General features: G+C 54.2%; 1 pseudogene; it reads right to left on the reverse strand.

Moving 5' to 3' along the window:
• Window positions 1-4,175: 4,175 nt before the first annotated feature.
• On the reverse strand, window positions 4,176-4,694 carry LOC109495044 (annotated as a pseudogene).
• Window positions 4,695-10,422: the final 5,728 nt, after the last annotated feature.

Consider the following 10,422-nt stretch of genomic DNA (forward strand, 5'->3'; position numbering starts at 1 on the left):
GAGGGCGACTCTATGTTTCACCCTCTGAGGAGCTGCCAGACTGTTTTCCAAAGTGGCTGCACCATTTTATATTCCCACCAGCAGTGAGGGCGCCAACGTCTCCACATCCTTGTCAACACCTGCTGTTCCCAACATGTTTGACTAGAGCCATCCCCCATTCCTGTGGGTATGAAGTGGTCTCTCACTGCAGCTGTGATTTGCACTTCAATCACTCGCCATCAGTCTTGACCCGCCCGGAAGAGCGGTATTGTCTTTGGTTTTCCCTCTGTTTCTGTGAACTTCCCTACAGCACCTGGATCCACCCAGATGGAGGCGAACAGACGGGCAAATGCCTAATTCCATCTTTGTTAGACTTTTCCCTCCTTGGCAGGTTTTTCAGGTTGTCCTTTAACACTTAGAGTCCCTCATCTGGTCTCCTCTTTCTGTCCCCATTAAACAAGTGCATCTTACCCAATCTATATGCAGTTTAAAAAATCTTCCTGCCAGAGAGATAGGGGACCATTCAAGCTTGGCAGAGACCATGGAGGGCCTGCACTGATGTCTCCCCATTCAGCTCGGGAGCGTGGCTTCCTGCCACACAGCCTTCCCCACACCAGAACAGGTTTTTCCAGTTCTGCGACACTTCCTCCCAGCCCTCTTCCAGCCAGTCCCAGGCTCTGGAGCTGCTTCCCGGGCATGAATGCAGGGGGTCTGGCCAGCAAGAGGACTTCCCATGAGCTGATCGTCAGCGTGTGGACTCAGTGGCTCTGCCTAGGGCTCTGCCCCCGACCCCCACCCAACACGAGCAGGTGAGGATCAACCCCACTACTGTCTGTTCGAGGGAGTGCACAAAATTGCACTCCGCTCCTGCTCCTGCGCCCTGGGAAACATCCGGCAGAACCCTTCCCAGTTCAGACAACTGAAGAAGAATCGTATGGCAGAAAACCAGCCACCCACCTCTTGCTCACCCATTACCCTTAGTATAGTGCCAAGGAAAGTATGAAATATGACAGCTTCTTTTTTTGAGAGAGAGACAGGGAGAGAGAGTCCCAACCAGGCTCCGTGCTGTCAGCGCAGAGCCCCTGATTCAGGACTCGGACTCACAAACCACGAGATCAAGCCCTGAGCCCATATCAGGAATCAGATGCACAACCCACTGAGATGGCCTTTTTATTTAGCCCGTGCCCTTTAATTAAACTCCTTTTTGCCACTTTTTGTTTGTTTTACCACCTTTCCAGCCAGTCAAGAAAGATTACGTATTTCGAGAGGTGGGGAAAAAAATCCTGGCAGAATAGTCACACAGAATGGAGACAGCAGTCAAGTAGCGGGTTGTTTGTTTGGTCCACGGCAATGCCAACGATGTTTGAAACACATGGATCTCATCTATGTGTTTGAGATGGGTGCCAAGAGAGGACATGCCTGTGCTGACAAGGTCCCATCAGCATGGCAGTGTGCATCCTGGGTAACCTTCCACTGCACTCGGTTCAGACTTCAAAGGTCTGGTCCCTGGGAATTGCAACTTTGCCCTCATAGTCTCTGGGGGGATCTAGCGTCACTTGCAGCCAGCCCATATGGGCTCTCTTTGCTACAACAGTCCCAGCATACTTACAGAACCCACATTTTCCTGTCCACAGCAATGGTAGCCCCTACCTGCAGACATAGCCAGGGAAGGGGTGACGGGATCTGCAAGAGGGTGGGCAATTTCAACCCATTCGTTCAATTGCTCATCCATTCAGCAAATATTTAATGAGATGTCGATAGACATCTGTTCTACCCTGAGCCTCTGGGCTGAGTTTAGCGGGAAACTCTCATCTCTTTGGAATCACAGCCTGAAATCCATGCCAGCAGTCAGGCTCTGGGAAGGCTGAGTGTTTGGTGGGGACCATGGAACCTAGACCAGCCTTGGGCTCAGGAAAACCTCCATGAGGATAGGACAGCTGAGCTGAACTTGGAAGGATGAGGTGGGGATTGGGGGGTCATGAAAATTCGAGCGAGAGCAAAGACCAGACACCAAAGCTCCAGGGAACACAGTGTCCCCAGGGGTTGGTGGAAATCTGGGTGGCTCGACATGGAAAAGGCATGTGGCCAGTCAGGAGACAAGGCCAGACCTGCTGAGTCTGACTTCAGCTGGCACTTACCAGCACAGCTGCCCCGGGCATTAAGATCTGAATGTTTCTATGGCCTCCCTGCCATCCAATTCTGGCCCTCTCCCCGGGGACCCCGGGCCTCCTTGAATCCAACAAGTAAGGCGGTGCGTGGCCAAGGGGGAGCCTCCGGAACAGTGAGGTCCCTTCTGGCTGGTCCTGCCCACCTCTTACCTGCTCTGGTCCCTCCTGCTCTCTTGGGTACAAGTGTGGCTGATCCCAAGTGTCCTAAACTCCTTGGACTGGCCCCAAATCTCTCCAGGGTCAGTGACCTCATGCCTCTTAGCGGAAGCTGCTGTTCTTACCCAGGCTCCTCACACAGAAGGGGGACACGCAGGATGCTCTGTGCTCAGCTGCATGGATCCAAGCAGCTTCCCTTGGTCACTTTCCCTGGGCACCTATTGGGTCGCAGCACTTTCTCCTGACCTTCAGTGTTTCCATTGTTGGGTATTCCAGCTCCTCTACTTCTCCTGGGCTAAGATCTCCTTCCCCATCTATCACATCCTTCCCAGACCTCACACTCTCTGGGCAAAGGACAGGAGGCAGGGCCAGGTCTCAGCCTGGCACCATGTCCTGGGCTTCCCCAGATGGCCCATCCCTTCCAGAAGGGACACACTGGACACAACCTGCCCTGTCAGCATCTCTGCACACATCTGCCCACCAGGAGACACAGCCAGGCTGTAGCTGTGTCATCACCCAGCTCTCCAGACCCAACCATCATTTTCATTGCATTTCCAGCAATGCCTCCTTGACTGCAGAGCTTCCTAGTCTTTCTTTTACTCAGTAGGTATGTTCTCAACATCTGCTGAGTGCCAGGAAATCCCCACACTGTCCCCTTGGGGCACAGTGGCGGGTAGGACAGGCAAGTCCCTGCTTTCATGGGACTGTTGCAGCGAGGGAGATGGGCACTAACCAAGGACGCTCATCAGAGCTGAAAGCGTGGCAGTGCTGTGCCCCCAGAGGACAGTGAAGGGGATGGGACCAGACTGGTCTGGGTGGTCTCTCTCAGGAGATGGCATGGTGGAACAGTCTTGCAGGTCAGGGAACATAGAAGGCCAAGGTTGGGAACAGAGTGTGTGTGGTGAACGGGGGTTTTGGAGGAGGTGAGTGGGCAGATCTGAGTGGAGATTCTGTGTAGAGATGGGTCTGTCTTGAGAATAGGAGAAGTACCTCAAGCAGAACACTGATGCTACCTTATCTGTAGAAGACGACTCCGTTGGTGTTCAAGTGCCAAGAGAAGCAAGGAGGCCAGTTGGCATTGAGGTTCTCCGGGAGCCTGCATAGCTCCCCAGGTCCTGCAAGAAGGAACAAGCAAAGCAGAGTCCTAGGTGGTTGGCCCTGGAAGCCACAGCCCTGAGTGCTGGACAACAGCTGAGGAGGAGTCATTCGTTCTGAGAGCCCCCTGCCATGTCCTGCTTCCTCCTTTCTCTCTTCCCTCTTCTAACCTCCAGGACCTCAGAACATTCTGGCTTCTTCATGTTCCCCTTGCTCATCCCAGCCCTCCTGGTGGGTGGGAAGACGTTTACACGGTAGGGCCATGTGGACCTCAGAAGTCTGCTCTCCACAGAGGGACAGCTGCCCAGAGAGACCCCATGATTTGTCTACCCTCAGAACACCAGTTTGCTTCAAAATCCCCAATAAGACCCTTCCTGGGTTAAAGTGATCATGACACAGGTATGACCTGCTGTTAGAAAGTCTGAAGGTACTTTGTTCTTTTTATGGAAGGATTTTCCAGAGTGTTCTCTATGAAAAAAAGTTGCCTCCAAAGCTTTCAAAAGGGAATTTCATTGATGTTCAAAAAGCCGCTTGACCCACAGACATTCAAGTGTCTCTTGGATGTGGGTACCATTCTAGCCCTGGAGAGAACACAGCAAATCTCTGCACTCCAGAGTGACCTTCAGGCAAATAACAAGCCAATGGGTCATTTTAGCTGGTGATAAAAAGGAAAAAATAGGACAATGTGGTGGTGAGGACCTGTGTAGGGCTGGGTGTCCAAAGAAGTGACACAGACAGGAAGGAGGCAGCCTTGGGAAGGTCTGGGGGGAGAATGCTTCACGTGGAAGAGACAAAGTGTGGAGGCTTCACATAGTTGAGGGCCATAAGGAAGAGGAGCTTAGACTGTAATAAGAGCATAGAGTAGGGGTAGGGCATGTCATGAGTCTTATGGCCACAGTATGAGTTGGGATTGTGTGTGTGTGTGTGTGTGTGTGTGTGTGTGTGTGTTTTACTGTTACAAAAGTTTATTTAAAAAAAAAGTTCAGTATGAAAATACATAACCTGATTTTTATATTGTAATAAAACAGGTGCTATGGAGAGGGGACATATGGAAGCAGTTGGTTTCTTCCAGTGAACACACCCATTGTAGATACTTGTTCCAAGGCTTCTAACATGATGATAGTATTTTCTCAAATTACCACCATTCCGGTATTGTTCTGTTGCCCACTAGTTGCCATCTCCACATATTTGTCTATCACAAGATTCATGAAGGGATTGAGCCCCCTTGGACATGTCTTCACCATTTAAGTTCACTGATAATTTCTTGTCCATAATTTTTTTCAATTCTGAGGGTGGGCTTTGCTCATGGTGTCTATTCAGCGAACTTAAAGATGCCCCCTGGAGGTTTTTAAGCAAGAAATGGTGTGAACTGATTTACAGTTTGGACATTCCGACTGTGCTGTGTAGAAGGTGAGCCTGGGAAGAGAGCTTGATACAGAAGGTTACCACAGGATTTGGATTAAACTGGTTGCCAATGGATTTCTTTGACCCTTTGTGTAAAAGAAGAGAGTGGTCCACTACACCCCCCCGCCCCATCCCCGTGTGACACTGTCTCTGGACAAGGCCAGGAGGCACACTGGGGGAAATGAGAAGGAAGCCAGGAACCTGGCTGGAGGGCTGGCTCCTGAGTGAGCAGAACCCACAGTCCAAGCCTTAGCCCCTGGGATGGGAGCATGGAAACCCCAGAGAGGGAAGGAGCCATCAGACTGAGTGTGTGGGGTATCCAACCCTTCCAATGTGTCTTCTCAGCAAATCCTGACAAGTACCTTGAGATGGGCTTGTGTATCTGTTATTTAGTGCCGTATAACACATGATCCCCCCAGATACACTGGCTTAAAACAGAAAGCGTTTCTTATTGTCCCAGTTTCCATGGGTCAGGAATTCAGGAGCAGCGTAACCGGGAGATTATCCTTAAAGGTTTCTCATGAGGTCGGGGTTGTGTGGGGCTGGAGGATCCATTCCAAGATGGTGCCCTCACACAGCTGTTGGCTGGAGGCCTCGGTTCTTCACAGGCGGGCCTCTCTTCATGATGTGGCAGCTGGCTTCTTCAGAGCAAGTGGTCCAAGGACAAGAGAAGGGACAGGCAGGAAACCACAATGCCCCTTACAACCAAGTCTCTGAGGCTGCACACTGTCACTTCTGTTTATTCTGTTAGTTGCGAGCAAGTCACTAAGTCTGGCCCATGCTCAAGAAGGGGGGTGGGTACTGGGCCCCACCTCCTGAAGAGAGGGGTATTAGAATTTGTGGATTTTTTTTTTTGGAATCACCCATCCCAGGTTGAGAGTCTTTAATTAATCTCCCCGAGGCATACTACAAGGAAGTGGCCAAAGTGAGACTAGAACCCCGGGTCTCCAGAGCCTGAGTCCTTCCTTTGGTGCCAGGCTGCTGAGGAAAGTGCTCAAAGCCCAGCCAGCTGCCACACTAGTGGAGACCACAGGCCTAATCACGGTCCCCGAGAAGACATCCATGTCAGTGAGGATGCTCCGATAGTTGGGCCGCAGTGGCTTCTTCAGGCCTCGTCTGCTCTCTCTGGGCATGGCGGCTGCTCTAACCGTCAGGGCCGTGCCTGTTTTATAGGGTCGACCGGCTCCATTTGTTTGTATTTACAGCACACATATCCCTCTGTCTCCCCCAGCTCTCTGTGAACCACACGTGATTCTCCTGGCTGCCAGGCCGTCCACACAGCTGCCTGTCACAGGGTCCACTGCTGGGCCTGGCTCCTCCCTTCCTCAGGTGAGTTATCTTCCAGAACTTCCTTGGCCTCTACAGCTAGCTTCTGGTGTGTCTGGACCCCTCAGCTTAAACTTAGGTTTCCAGAAATGTGTGAGTCCAGCCATGGGCCCAGCCTAAGCCCTGCTGGGGAACGGAGATAGTACAGCAGGGGCTGGGGGGACTGTGTGCCAGGGCTGTGCAGGGCAGATGCTCCCAGATGGTGTGCTGCTGGCTCAGGCCTGGGGCAAAGCTGGAGAGGTCAACCTACTGGGTGGGTCTCAGGGCACTCAGCAGGACGAAGCTGGGACCAGTGCCTCCTGGCCTCCTCGCTCCTCCTCTGCCTGCCCTCCATCCATCACCAGGAGGTATTTGGGAGTCTTCCAAGAGCTGGAGGGGACCTCGGTGATGGCATGTGATAGAACTTGTTTGATCACTCCCAACTAGGCAATTAATGGCAGATTCACGCTCGCTCTGCAGAAGGGGACCAAACGCTCCGACTTCCAGGTCAGCCGGGCCTGTCCTTGAATAAGCTTCTGAACTTTGGGCGATCTGTTTATAAAATGGAGATAATAATAATAATAGTGTTCACGTCCCACAACTGTTGAGAGGATTGGACAAGAGAGTGTGCGGAAGGTGCCTGCCTCCTAGTAAGTGCTTGGCATGCGGTAAGTGCTCCGTGGGCCTCGGCTGCATTCATTGTGACCGTTCACAGGGTGGCCCCATTTCGTACACTTGGTGTCACCATGTTGGCCATAGGAACGTTTTTACAGGCTGATCTTCTCTCCATCTGTGCTGTGGCCAATCAAGGGACGCTGTGACGTCATCAGTAGTGACTTCTAGTTTGCACACTGCGAGTCAGACTCCTGAGCAGGTGTAGACAGGGGGCGGTGGGGCAGGGCCCTTGCTGGGGGCAGGACAGGAGCCTCCATGGGTCACGAGACAGTGGGGCCCACCCGTGCCCAGAGAGAGCGGATGAGGCCTGGTCCACCTACGTCTCGATGGCTGGCCGCTTGTGTTTGCCCTGGACTGGCCCATGCGCGCCACAGAGCATCTCACCATCTAAGCAGGTGAGGTCTACTGTTGCCCGTGGAAGTTTGTGTAGGTCATGGTTCGCCCGTGGGCTAGTTTCGAGTGTTAAGAGTAGTAGCGGCAGGACAAACCCACCCTAGGGTGGTGGCCACACATGTGCTGGAACACGTGGAGGGGGTAAAGAGAAGTGGCAGGAGGAACAGAAGGACGTAAGGGGAAGAAGAGGCCGCCAGGTAGCAGAAGAGCACGCCTGAGGGCTCTTGCCTGGATCCTTGCCCTGGCCCCACCTCCTACAGAGAATCAACCCCCCAGAACCTCTGATTCCCTGAGCGAGAAGGAGGGGCTCAGCCCTGCTCCTGGATCCTTGCAACCAACCTCACACCCACCTACTCCTTTGCTTTGTGCTGCTAAGCGTTTCCTATGTACTCAAAGATGGGACCGTCAGGCGGGCCGTGCCTCCGTGCATGAATGTGTGAACGCTCAAAACCACGTGTGTGGCGTTTTGAGGGCTTCTCTGTGCCCTGATTCATGTGCACCAAGCGTGCTGCACCCTAATTTAGAACCCCGCGGTAGACAGGACTCGGCAGCTTGAGCTGGGGCGAGCCCGAGGCGAGTCATTACACTTCCGTGTGCCTCAGAGTGAGTTAAACCATAAACACACAGTGAGGTGATGATCAAGGCATCCCTCGTGGGTTCCTGGCCCCCCGGGGCACCCTGTATCCTAGGGCCACCATCCCATGACACGAAGACTCCCATGGAGTCCTCCTGGACCACTGAGTGGCCAGCGTCCCCCAGGGAGGGAAAGAGTTCTCAGGTGGAGCCATCACTGCGGGCCGGGCACCAGCTAATTCTTGCCCAGACTCCCACTCGGTGATGCTCCTCTGATGCTCCCCATGCCCAACATCACCCAGCTTCACCCAGCCCAGCCCTGTCTGAGCCCAGAGCTCAGCTTCTTGCTGCTGCGCCTCCAACCCTGACTCCGTCCCCTCAGCTGGGCCCCAAGACAACCCGAGGAGGGATGGGAAGCATGGCTTCACCCAATAGGCCAGGAGCTGCAAGTCCCAGGCTGAACTCAGACTCCCCACATGGTCCCTCCAGGCCCCTGAAACCTGCGAGCACACCTCACTCTCTGCGATCGTCTTTTGTTCTCTCTGAAGGGGCTTGTCCCCCTCAGGTGCTGCCTCTTGAGATCCCATATCTCCCCTCCCGTGGCTGTTGACCCCAGGCCACATCCTTTGGCTTCCCGGAAGGAACGGGGTCCAGAGGCCTCTGGTATCATCTCCCATCTCAGCTCCATGTTGCCTTCTGAGCATCCCAGGCTCCCTGGACCGGAGCAGAAGGGCCAGAATCCAAACCAGGACTTGCCCAAAGTAGGTCCCAGTTTGGAAGTCAAGGTACAGGTGGACAAAAAAAGCACGTCCCTGGATGTGCTTGACAGTTGAAGTAGCACATTCCCCACTCTATGGAAAGTAGAGCCTGGTGTCTCCCAGCTGGAACTCTCAGGGCCATGTTACCGGGGAGGGTCCCTGTGGCCGGCCTGGACCCCACCAAAGCCTCTTCAGCTTTGATCCTGACACCTCCCCTGGAAAAATGGGTATTCTTCCCTTATTCTCAGTGGAAGTTTCAGAAGATGTTCAAGGTGTGTCACATCTGCTCCCTCTCTGACTACTGGTGACGTCCCCCGGCTCACCTGTCCTGGAGTGGTCTGACAGATCAGGAGCTGCAGCTCTGGGGGTGCCGGCGGGGGATGGGCTGCCTCTCCCCACGCTCTGTGTTGCTCACAGTGCCCCCTCTACGGGGCAGGGCCTGATGCCGTGTTCACGACGTCTCCCCTTCTGAGGGGACTCTGGAGGCCGCAACAAATGCGACAGAGACCCTGCCCTCCCGGGAGCTCACACGTTGCCTTTACTGTTGCCATAGAAGTGGAAGCCTGCACTGATGCAGTACGTGCCAACGTGGCCCCCAAACTATGTGTCCGCTCGGAATCTAAGAATATGACCGTATCTCCAGTGAGCTTCTCTGCAGACGTCATTACAATAAGGATCGCAAGATGAGGTCCTCCTGCATTATCTGAGTGGGTCCTAAATCCGAGGATGAGTGTCCTTATAAGAGCGGAGAGGGACAGTTTGAGACACACAGGGGGAGGCCAGGTGAAGACGTGGCTGAGGCCAGCATTAGGGTGACCTGGATGCGGACTGAGGAACATCTGGATCCACCAGGAGCTGGACAAGGTGAGGAAGGATCCTCCCCTCGAGCCTCCGGAGGCTGCAGGGCCCCACTTCCCCGATTTCAGGCTCTGGCCTCCAGACTGAGAGTAAATTTGTTGTTTTAAGCTGCCTGGTTTGTGGTCACTTGGCAGGGCAGCTCCAGGAAACTCACACAAGTGCTATGTGGAAGTCTGGGCTGCCGGGAAGCAGCTTCTGAGATGGAGGTGAGCATGTGGGAGGCTGGTTGGGGGCCTTGTGTGGACGGTAAGAAGGCAGCACGGGGAGGAGTCAGGCTGCAATGTCAAGGTGGCCTCTGAGAGTGGGGTTGGGTGGGTGGCTGAGCCTTCTACCCCCGAAGCTACCATGTTGGAGTCAGGCCTCCAGGAAGAGGCCATGACCTTGGATGAGGCTAGCCTTCTCAGTGAGGGGCAATCCCCAGAGCATCCTCAGCAGCCGGGGGACCACGTTCTTCAGTCCTGAAGGGCATGAGCGTGGAAAGACTCATTGAAGCATTTCTGCAATCCCGATCGCCTTTAGGCCAACAACGGGCGGGCGATTTCCCCACTTCAGGGGAAGAGGGTTGCCCCGCCCTGATCCAAGTGTGACCTAGACCCAAGCATTCTCCTTGAGCCTGCCTCACTGTGTGAGGACAGGCCTGACAGTCAGCATGGGGCTCAGGGGGTCACCTGCACGGGTCTCCCTGGGTTATAGTCACAGGGACTCACGAGGGCCCTCCACCCAAATCGCTGGTCTCTACAGCTGATCCCTCCCCACGGCTGACCATGGAAATGCTTGGTCGACATGGCAACAATATCGCCGACTGCACGTGTTTGCCACGGATGCCCGACACACAGCGTGTATCACAGCAAGGATCGTGCGTGGCCCAAAGGCTGCATCCAGAGAATCTTGTTGCAGATGTGTCTGCTCACAGCTCTACTGCCCTACTGCTGGGTCTCTGTCATGTGCGGTGTGGTCATCTGCTCTCAACGTCAGCTGAGGAAAAGCACTGTCCCCTGGGCTTCTGCCGCTGGCTCCACGGACCCTCTGGAGTCCCAGTGGTGGTTGAACAGAGCTCA

Source organism: Felis catus, chromosome E3, assembly GCF_018350175.1.
Source record: "Felis catus isolate Fca126 chromosome E3, F.catus_Fca126_mat1.0, whole genome shotgun sequence".
Lineage (NCBI taxonomy): Eukaryota > Metazoa > Chordata > Mammalia > Carnivora > Felidae > Felis > Felis catus.